The 11228-nt window shown below is 38.3% G+C and overlaps 1 pseudogene; it reads left to right on the forward strand.

Moving 5' to 3' along the window:
• The first annotated feature begins 8474 nt into the window (after positions 1-8474).
• On the forward strand, positions 8475-8965 carry Gm20241 (annotated as a pseudogene).
• The last annotated feature ends 2263 nt before the right edge of the window (positions 8966-11228 follow it).

The following is an 11228-nucleotide window of genomic DNA, read 5'->3' on the forward strand; positions in this document are numbered from 1 at the left end:
ACTCGTGAATGTGCACCTATATACACATATGTATATACATACACACATTCATGCATGCACACACGCACATGCACACACCACATACAAATACACGTGGAAAGAAAAAAGAAATAACTCTATTGCCCAATCTGATTTGTATCGTTTTCAACTTTTACTACGTTGGCCAATGTTAAGAGTTGATGGGCAGTTGATGCCAGAGCAGAAAGTTAGCTTCAATGACTACTCCCAGGGTATAGGAAGGGAGGAACAAGAAGAGGCAAACAGTGGTTTCTCTTCATTTAGTCTCTGATGTTTTACTCCATAGGTTTGTCTGCACTAACTCTGATTATTCAAGTACCACACCAAAAGGTTGTTTTCCTTGATTATTGAGATTCTTTTTGCATAGTTTGACATTTTATACAAAATATCCATTCTTCTTCATCCTAATACTGGCCCTGGATGCAGTGCGAATACATCCTCATTTTACAAGAGAAATGACAATTTAGACTTTGATGAGAAACCTCATCTTTTAATTATATTGGTTAATTAATAAAAAAGTAAAAATGCAATAATGGCCAGCAAGAGCATAAGAAATTCTACCATAAAACACGCTAACATCATGAATACCTACAGCACTAAGCATTAGGAAACTTGAATTCTGGCTTTAACCTGACTACATGACACCAACTTTCAGACTTCACATTTGTTTTGTTTTTGTTTTTGTTTTTGTTTTTGTTTTTGTTTTTGGTTTTGGTTTTTGGTTTTTGGGTTTTGGGTTTTGGGTTGTTTTGTTTTTGTTTTTGTTGTTGTTTGTTTGTTTGTTTTTACATTATTAAAGTAAATATCTTTAACCCTATGAATAGGAAGTATAGCTATTAGATGGAATAATCTGAAGTTATTGCAAATCAGCCATTTTGAATCTATAAAAACAAGAAATTCATGTGGTTCAACCTGGTAAGTTTGTTCAACTTATTGAACATGAGAGTGCTATGAACCAGCACATATGCTGGGCCATACGAAGGAACAGTGTAACCCCACCCTCCCACACCTCCCCAGCCTGAAACTGGCTGATCCAACTTTGACCTTGCTGCCACTAAGGACATTGCCTAGGGTAGAGCCTTCCTGCCTAGATGACTCAGCCCCTGCCCCTGTTCTCCTACAAGACACTGCTACCTGCTGAGAGGCCCCAGAGCTATTCCGGAGACTACACCCTGTCCTACACCCTGTCACCTGCAGCTGGTTCCAGGTACCAAGAATGGATTGGCGGGAATGGGCCTACCCCCTTTTATAAGCACATTTGCTATTAAACATTCAAGCTTTGATCAGGAATCTTGACTTAGCTCCATTTTTCTCTCAATCGCATAGTTTCTGTCTTTCAGCCCCAGCCTGCCACCCAGGTATACCTGGTCCATGTGAGCCGTGGCTAGGCTCTAAACAGAACAGAGGGAAATTTTGTTTTCCTGTGTCATACAACAAGGCCTGAAATTTTGTTGGGAGCTATTAAGACAACACTATTGTCCTGACCTCTGAATTGGGCCTCTCCCCCTCCCTGCAAGAAGAAAAGAGGGTCAAAAGCGGGCCACCTACGCACTGTTTGGAGAACAACCACAGAATGTTCCAGCCCTAAGTCAGCGCCAGATGTCCTGACCACACCCTGATACCACCAAGTTCCTGCTTCCCCATGTAGCTGCCAAAAGAAAAATTTCCACTTCCCCACCCCTCCTGCTGAGAACTTGTACTTCCCTTTTTGCTTGTGCAATTCCACTGCCCCACCCCTCCTGCTGAGAAGTACTTGTACTTCCCCTTTTACTTGTGCATTTCTACTGCCCCACCCCTCCTGCTGAAAAGTACTTTCCCTTTTGCTTGTGCATTTAAGCCTTGAGCCTTTCTGAATACAGCGACACCTTGATGCTAATCAGACTGGTCTCCTCCCAATGTGTTGTTCGTCGCACTTGGTGTCCGTCTCTCCCTCCCCCCATTTGGTTCTTAGGAGAAGGTCCCCTCAAGGCCCTCGAATAACTGGACCCGCTGGATGGGTCAGAGTTTTGCCATACCTTTCTTACCAGAAGACAAAAATCCTGATGGGGACAAGATTATGACCTGTGTATTTTCCTGCCAATGCATCAGGCAATTTGATCTCAACTCTCTAAGGTCATTCACCTGGGTTACTCATTCTGTGTGCATATCTTAAGTGGCCCATGTCAGTATGTAGGATTTATATGAACATAGTAATTAAGCTTTCATTTTTTTTTTTTTTGGAAGAAGCTGTTCAAGTTTAAGGTGAAGAGAAAAGGGGTCTTTATTGAAACTTGTACATTGATTTGAATCAAAAAAAGTTAATTAAATTTAGCATTAACTGAACCTTAGCACTAGCTGTTCACTACCTCTTTCAATTGAAGTTCAACTACTCATGCATACCAGGTGCTGGTTATTTACAATGAGTATCTCATTACTTTGAAGTGGGTCTTATGATAATCCACATAGATTTTTTTCCTATTACCTTGGGTTATTAATTTTAAGTTCCAGCTAACATATACAAACCAGATTCACAATTATTTCAGCCTGGGTTCTGTGTTGTAAAATCCTGTTCAATTCCTTATTATGTAAGAAACATGAATTCTACATTACTTGTTTCAATGTAATTCTTTGTGTTGAAGCAACAGTAGACATTTGGAAAAAACACTTCTATTCTCCTTAGTTGCATTAGGCTACTAGAATTAGGATTCAATAAAATAAAAGTGTTTATTCCACATTCCTGTTCCCAACCTAAGATCCTAGATGGAGAACATGGCTAGAGCCTGACAGAAAACAGAACTGTATAGAATTGGTAGATGTACCTTACATTGTAGTCAACATCTATGTTATTTCCAAAAGACCATGAACTAGAGTCGAAATAAACCTTTCTATTTTAACCTGCTGCTTCTTGAGCATTTTGTCCCAGTAGTGGAAAGATGCTTAACACATCCTATGCTAGATTTCAATTCAGAAAGAAAAAATTTGAAGATTTACGTCTCTTTGACATACTTTAAGCTAGTGAGGATAGTAGGCAGAGGGATTGTAAAGATCTATTCCAAGTTCTGAAAGATCAAGCCTACCAACCTAAACTATCATCTGCTAAACTACCTATTATAATTGGAGAAATACAAACTATCCATGATAAAAAACAGCCTAATGAAATATACAACCACTAAGCCAGGTCCACAGAGAATACTGGAAGAAATACTTTATACAGAAAAGAAGGATAAACATACCCATGAGGTCACAGTAGGGGGGAGGTTAAACAGTATCAGGACAGTTAATGGGAAGAAAAACATTACAGAATCAACTAAATGGCTTAAACAGTACACATCTTTCAGTAATTACTCTGAATTGGTCTCAACTCAGCAATAAAAAGACATAAACTAGCAGATAGAACTAGAGAAGAGAATCTGTCCTTGATTTTTTTTCTAAGCAATACACTTAACCGTTGAGGATAAGACACTACTCCGGGATGTGAAAGAATGGGAGAAAGAAATGGAACAAGCAGGCACAGGTATCCACTATAAGACAAAAATAAACTTTAAGCCAAAATTAGTCAGAAGAGACTTTAAAAGGCCACTTCATATTCCTTATGGAAACAATATGTCAAGAGGCTATTATAATTGTAAATACATACACCAAACACAGGTCCACTCAATTTCATAAAACAAACACTAAAGTCAGAGATGAGCCTGAACACAGTAATTAGATTTCAATATTCCACTCTCACTACTAGACAGGTCATCAAAGACAAAAAGTAAACAGAAGCATTGAAGTTAAATAAAGTTCTACATCAAATGGAGCTAATAGGCAGATATAGAACACTCCACCCAAACACTAACAAATACTTATTCTTATTACAAGCTCATATTAATTTCTCAAGAATAGACCACCTATTAGGGCACACGGCAATTCTCAGCAAGTTTAGGAAAATTGAAATATCCTGTATTCTCTCTGACCCCAACAAATAAAGCTATATATCAACAGTGTGAGTAACTACAGAAAGTATACAAATTCATGGAGATGAAAGAGAATACTGATGAACAATGAATGAGTCACTGAAGGAGTTAAGAAGAGAAACCTGTATAATCCTGAATGAAAATGAAAGCACAGTATATGGTGTACTATTATGGCAGTTCCAAGAGAATTTTACAGCTAAAGTGCCTCTATGAAAAAGTCAGTGAAATGTCAAAAAACAAAACAACCCCCCCAAAACCCAAACCAAACCAAAAAAAAAAAAAAAAAAAAACAAAAACAAACAAACAAAAAACCAAAAAACCCAAAACTTTATGAGATACCTTAAGAACTTGGAAAAACAAGAATAAATCAAAGAGTGGATAGAAATAATTAAGTCAGAAGAGAAATCAATGAAATAGGAAATAGGATCAACAACAAAAATACAAAGAATCAATACTACAAAGAGCTAACTCTTTCAAAAGATTATCAAGATTGACAAAGCCTTAGTCAATTTAACAAAAAAGAGAAGACACAAATTAATGAAATCATAAAGAGATAGAGATTATAGCAGGTACCAACAAAATTCAGAAAATAATAAGCTCATATTTTTAAAACCTGTTTTCCATCAGATTAGAAGATATAAAATAAATGGGTGAGTTTTTAGATACATATGACATACAGATTTACACCAAGATAAAACCAATCATTTAAACAAATCTATAAATTATCAATTAGATTGAAAATGTCTCAACTTAAAAAATACTAGTTCATGGATTCACTGCAGAATTGTATTAGATCTTCAAAGAACTAACACCAGTGTCGCTTGAAATGGAAATTTCTGGATTCTTTAGAGACCTATCTGTGTTATGTGATCTTTCTGGAAACTGTCTTAAGAGAAGATTTTTTTTTTCTCTTGAAGTATACACTTGGTGTTTTTCTAGAGGCAGCCTAGAAAAGGGGCATGCGATGTTTTGCTAGAAGCAATGATTGAGAGAACATGTGATGTTGGGATATAAATATAGCCCAATGGACAATGGATGATGCTGGGTGGTATTGGTTTACCTTGTCATTCTTTGCTGGTCTTTGTTGGGCTTTGCTGATGCTGGTCTTCACTGACCAGGCTTTGTGATATTGGATCACCTTGCCACTCTTTGCTGGTCATTTTTTGTCATGATTTCATAAAGAGAAACACTACCAAAGAACTTCTGGTTTTTCCGGAAGCTTCCCGTCCCTTCTGTGGATCCCAGAACTTCTGGTGGTGTTCTGGCAGCTTCTTGCCGCTTCTGTGGACTCCAGACAATTGGCAGAGCTTCATGGTTTCTTCTGAATCAAACTGCTATTGCTGATTCATGAATGGTGTTTGCTAGTGGATCAACTGCCACTGCTGATTCCTGGGAACTGAACTGCTAATATCCTGACAACCCAGGTTAGATTTGATCCAAAGAACTATTTCTAAACAGGTCCACATCCTCCTTTGCTCTATTAATGTTTCCTTTCCACTACCTGTGGTGGGTGGTGGCCTAGAAGGGAGGTTAAAACATTTAAGAACCCTTATTAAAAGTAGGTTTTGAAAGATACAAGCCTAAGCCACTTGAATTATTTCACAAAATTGAAAACTTTCAAAGTCTTTTAATAAAACCAGTATTATCCTGATGTCAAAACCAGATAGATACAACAAAAATCACAGAGCAATTTCTTCTATGAATAGAAATGCAAAATTCCCATTACAATACTTGTTAACCAAGTTTAAGATGAACAATGAAAAAGATCATTCATCATGATCAAGAGAGATTTAGGAACGATCTGATATATGTAAATCAATGTAATGTATCACAGAAAGGTTCTCAAAGACATAAATCCCTTGATTATCTCAAAGGCACAGAAAATGTCTTTGACAAAATCTAACACTCCTTCTTGAAAAAAATAATGGAAAGGCAAGTGATGGAGCAAGCATACCTCCGGTAAAGGCTATATATAACAAACCGATAGTAAACATAGCGAATTGCTCTAATCCTTGTTTATTTTTAAAAACAAAACAAAACAAAACAAAACAAAAACTTTGATAACTATCCCTACAGGAATGAACTATCTTAAAAAGACACATCTATGCCTCCTTTTGACTCTCAGAGTACTGAAACAATGTACACCAAAGACTGGCATGTTCATAATGATCTCAGCTTGGGAAAAGAAAAAGGCTGGGGCTTTGGTTCCCTGGAAAGGAGCAACTTGTACCCTAGAAAGAGATTTCATATAACATTGAGGAATCATCAAACATTCAGAAGAAACTGGAGGTAGACAATGATGGGCTGTTACTGACTATCCCCCATCTTATCCAAGACTGCTCATCTCTGTATACCCTTTTGTCTTCTTTTACCGTCTAAGCCTCATGTCAGGACCCCAGCGATGATCTGAGTAAGTGTTAATCATTAAATCTATTTATTTGTTGCTCTTTCCAATACAGCTATATTGGATTTTTTCCCTGTTATTCACTTCCAGTTGTCACTTTAGTTGCCCTGTTGAGGATGGGTGGGTAGCATGTTAGAACTGGCAGGGCCACAGGCTCTGACCCTAACAACTCCACTGACACTTTAAGTCATTCAGTATTAAGTAGATAGTAGCTGTAAGTTGGGTTAATGTATCCAGTGATGCTTCATTGAAGAAAGTTCGTTTTTATTTTTTTTAGTAGGTATCAGTTGCAAATAGCTTCTTAGGTGTGGGCTTTGTGTCCATGTCCATTTCTCAGTGCTGGAATGTTGTCTGGTTTGAACCTGTGCAGAATTTATCAAGTTGTCACAATTTTGTGAGTTCATATGAGTACCAGTTGTGTCCAGAAGACACTGTTTCTCTTTGGAATCATCCATCACCTCTGACTCTTATAATCTCTCTGTCCCTTCTTCAGAACAGACCTTGAGCTTTGAGAGGAGGGGTCTCATAAAGACACACCATTTAGGACTTAATGTCCCATAGTGTCTCAATCTCTGCACACTGTCTAGTTGCTGGTTGCTTAGTTCATTATCACCTACTGCAAGAAGGAGCTTCTCTAATGAGGACTGACTGTTAACTCTGATCTATGAGTACAGGAATACATTACTAGGAACAACTATTATTTGTTGCAGTAATTTCCAATCTCAACAAGCCCGTATAAAAACCACACAATCCACTTATTATAATTATAAACTATGTGCCTAGATTGGCCAGATCTCATGCTATACTAACTTATTCCCCAGCTATAAGACCCTTTGCTACTTGGGGTTTTCCTTGGCCATGCTCCATCATGGCTTTCTCCTTCTACTCTTCTAATCCCTGCTCCTTCTCTCCCCTGACTTTCCCAGACCTCTTGTCCCATCTTTCCCCTCTACTGCCCAATCACAGGTGCTAGCCTTTACTGACCAGTTATAATGGGGAGAAAGTTCACATGAGATCACCTGAATAGGTGATTGACTGCTCATAGGGGCAACACCTCTCAAGGGAGCAGAATTAACATCAGAATACAAGCATCATCAGGGCAACTCACAATTACTGCTGTTTCCTTAGTAGTAGGTTTCTTAGAGAGCCCTTGTCCTATCTAGTCTTAGATTCTTGACCTCTTTAGCAGTGTTAGATATGGAGTCCATCTCATGTATTGGATCAAAAAGTGGTTGGTTTTCCTATAACATTTTTGCCGCTGTTGTCCCAGTATAACTTGCAGAGTTTACGGCTGGGAGGTATTGATTACTTTTTTCCCCAGTGACTTCCAAAGTACCTCCATCATGAGTGCTAGTCAGCAGGGTTGAAACTTCCACCTGAGCACCAGCTTCATTTCTCCATGTCAGTGACATAGGAAGTTGTGTCTTCAGCAAGGGGGGGGGGGGGTCTTCCTATTGCTCTGGATTTTCACCCTTAGTTTCTTCTACCACAGCTTACACAGTTCCGAAACTTGTTCAGTTTTGTTATTTTGCTGCCTTTGTAGTCCTGGATCTTTCATATTTAACTTCTTTTTATCCTTCAATTTTCAATAAAGCTTCCCCTGACAAATAAGATGGAATACCTCTTTTAGTGATTGTTTCATAGAAGTATTTCCTTCACCCTGATCTGTGGCTATTTTGTTTATTGTCTTACTTATTTATTTTCTTTTTCTACATATGTCCTCCAAGGACAGGGACTATATTTACCTTGGTTGTTGCTGTATTGCCGGTGTCCATGCTGTTAAATAGATGGGTGAATAAATTAAGTAGTCACTATACATCTAAGCAGCTGTGAAATCCTCTGATAGATTTTAGAAAAATGAATATACTAACAAAGCTTCTTAATGTAGATCTTTTAGGAACTACTCAGGTGCTATCATTTTTTTCCAACCACTTCTGGAATTTTTTGGAATCACTTTTCTAGTTTGAGGCATTTTCTTTGCTTCTGGATAATTCTTAAGAAAAGTAAAATTTGTGTAAAAAAATTGAGTTGGTTCTATTCCTTCCAGATGAAGAGATATTCAGACTGGACACAGCTGTCACTTGTGGCCTCTAACGAGAAGAATTACTACATGTATGCTTAGGGTTTTGAGCTCAGGATTTCAAAGGGCTCCAGCCAGACTACAGATTGTGAAAATGGGTGTGGAGTCTCTCATTAGTAGAGTTTGGATTCCTCACAAATTTACCAGATCAAGAATTCCAGATAAATTGTTTTAGCCTATACCTGAAGATCATGAAAAATATGGTTGGAATACCCAGAACCCTCATAAACTGCACATCCTTACAAAAATAAGAAATACAAAAAGGCATCCATACTGAGAAAAGTCTACGATCAAGATGCCCAGACTATAGAAGGCACACAGCCCTCAAATTCACAAGAACATCCTGTTGCCAATGCAAAGGTGAAAGAGGTTAAACGTGTGATATGCATCCAGCCCCTGAAGCTACCACAGGGACTTCCCACAGAAGAGAACATATCCAGCCTATGCCTCAATAGAACTGGGGAGTTGGTCACTCAGTGTCATCTGAAACCTGTGGAGCAGGAAGCAAAATCTGGATCTCAATAGAACTGGGGAGTTGGTCACTCAGTGTCATCTGAAACCTGTGGAGCAGGAAGCAAAATCTGGATGCCACAGAGCTTCAGAACACAGATTCATTTACTGAGGAAACCATTCTCAATAAAGTGTATGTAACCCCTGCTCGCCCAAATCTGAGTTAATACTGAGAAATGTGAACACCAATGAATTTGGCAATCCACAGTCCTCAAGTCTACATCTTACTCATTGAGAGCAGTCCTGCTTGCAACTGACATGTTTACAGAACTCAGTATAATACTTCTAGAATTAACATATTTAGTTAAATTAAAAAAAACAAAACTGTAGATATGTCCACTCGGTATCACTGATTAGTTTTCAGTCACCTTGTAAATATGCAAGGAGCCACCAAAGACTGACTTTTGAGACCTCTGATCCAATCCCATCCTGACACTTGTACCTCTCTAGGATACAACTAAGTTATTTGCTGTTTTCAAGCTTTAGCTTCTTTAATATACAATCACCTATCTCACTGGTTTAGGATAATTGTGATATGAAAATTAATTATGAATGCCTATCTAGTGTTAGATATGTAGTAGGCTGTCAATAAATGACAGCTGTTATTTTTGCTATAAGCAAATTCCTCCACCTTACCCAAGAATTCTGCCAAGAATAAGGATAACTGTTCAAAAGCCGAAACTCAAAACTGGCTCACAGACTACTTCTGTTCACTTCAATGCACAGAACAAGCCTCAGCTTGCAGAGTCTAACAGCTGAGAGGAGCAAGCTTATTTCATGGCTTCTAGTGAGCCAGAAGAGAATGTGGCCTGTATACATTCCTAATGAAATATAAACACAGTCTTTGGTCTTTGGCTGCAAGTCAGCATACTATTGTGGAAATTGAATTCATTTTATATTTGCTTCAGGATTAAAGAGATTCTTATTTCCCCATCATTGATTTTTTTTTCTCTCTTTCCATTTTTCTTGCTCCCAGTTCTTCTCAGCTCTTAGAATTAGAATGGGAGACTTTGGTTGAACACAATAGCCATTGGGACCAGGGTGGTGAGGCTGGAATGAGTGGGTGGGTGGGGGAGGATCTTCATGGAAGCAGCAGCGGGGAGGAGGGGGATGAGATGGGGGTTTACATAGGGTAAACTGAGAAGGGGGTTAACATTTGAAATGTAAATAAATAAAATAACCAATAAAAAAATAGCCATTGGGAAGTTGTTGGGAAAAGAAACAAAATTAACTTTCACTGATACAATAGTGTAATAATAATTGAATTAGAAAATTTTCATCAGATTAGATTGGAGAATCTTTGTGGCCATATACAAATTATGTTTTTTTTTACTCCCATTAGAATAATTTTATGTCACCTAGCCTCCATAGGAAGGCACATATTAGTGGAAAAGATTGAGTTGAAAATTATTTGAGGAATATCTTAATTTTTAACAAAGACATTGTGTTAAGTGGTTATCACAGCTGCTAATTACATTAATAGAATCTTGTGTGACTATATCCTGACCATAGGGAAATGTGTCTTCAAAAAATTAAGAAAGATAATTGCTGCCTTGCTCTTTGTAATTATTCTGTGTTCTCTGGGATGAAACAAAATTCTAACAGTTAACTTTTGGACAGCATTGGGGTGGACAGGATCTGATAGTTAATCTCAGCTTTCAGTGTCACGACTTTTAGAATCCCCTGGACAAGGGCTTCCTGGGATGCCTGTGGGAGGTTTTTCTTGACTGGGTTGTAAACCCCTCCCACTATAGGAGGCACTCTTCTCTGAGCTGGGATCCTAGACTATGTAAGAGGAAAGTGAGCCACAGGCATGCACTGCCTCTTCTCATTATGGATGCAACACAACCAGGGACTTTAAGTTCCTGCTGTCTTAACTTATGTATTGCCCTTGAACCATGAGCAAAAAAAAACCCTCTTCTTTACTTAATCATAACTAATCTGGAAAGGAAAGAGAATCTGACTTCATCCACCTTAACCACTTCAAGACTTCCAGAAAAGAGAACAGCTTTTATCTTTGTGCAAAAATTTCTTTTCACTAAATTGCGTGTATTGTGGGGAAGACCCATTCTAAATGGACTCCTTTTCTAAATTGTTCAAAGACCCTTTTAGGTGAGGATGGCTATGGTATAGGTATTTCACACATACACACACACACACACACACACACACACACACACACACACACACACACACGAGCCTTGAGCTAGAGAAATGGCTTAGAGGTTAAGAGCAATTCTTGATCTTGTGGCGGACCTGGGTTTGACTCCCAGAACTT

This window comes from Mus musculus, chromosome 14 (genome assembly GCF_000001635.26).
Source record: "Mus musculus strain C57BL/6J chromosome 14, GRCm38.p6 C57BL/6J".
Taxonomy (NCBI): Eukaryota; Metazoa; Chordata; class Mammalia; order Rodentia; family Muridae; genus Mus; species Mus musculus.